Here is a 341-nt window from a genome sequence, read left to right on the forward strand (position 1 = left end):
GAATGAAGGAACTAAAAGCTATGGACATACAAAGAAAGGCTTAAGCTACTAATATACTTATCCAGGGAGCAAAAGTAGTTAACATCTGAAGAGTTGTTTGGTGAAAGAGAGATGAGAATTTTTCTGTATGGTACCAATGTAAGAGATACAAGGCAAATGGGTAGAACTTATTATGACAAAGGTTTATCTGACCTAAGAAAGGACCTCAAATTTTTTTTATTTTTTAATATATATTTTATTAATTTTTTACAGAGAGGAAGGGAGAGGGATAGAGAGTTAGAAACATTGCTGAGAGAGAAACATTGATCAGCTGCCTCCTGCACACTCCCCACTGGGGATGT

General features: G+C 35.5%; 1 protein-coding gene across 3 annotated transcripts in view; it reads right to left on the reverse strand.

The window, feature by feature from the left end:
• Positions 1–341, reverse strand: part of APOOL (apolipoprotein O-like) — a 123,967-nt gene that overhangs the window by 79,731 nt on the left and 43,895 nt on the right. The gene's annotated exons all lie outside the window — the stretch shown is intronic.

Source organism: Myotis davidii, unplaced genomic scaffold, assembly GCF_000327345.1.
Source record: "Myotis davidii unplaced genomic scaffold, ASM32734v1 scaffold652, whole genome shotgun sequence".
Lineage (NCBI taxonomy): Eukaryota > Metazoa > Chordata > Mammalia > Chiroptera > Vespertilionidae > Myotis > Myotis davidii.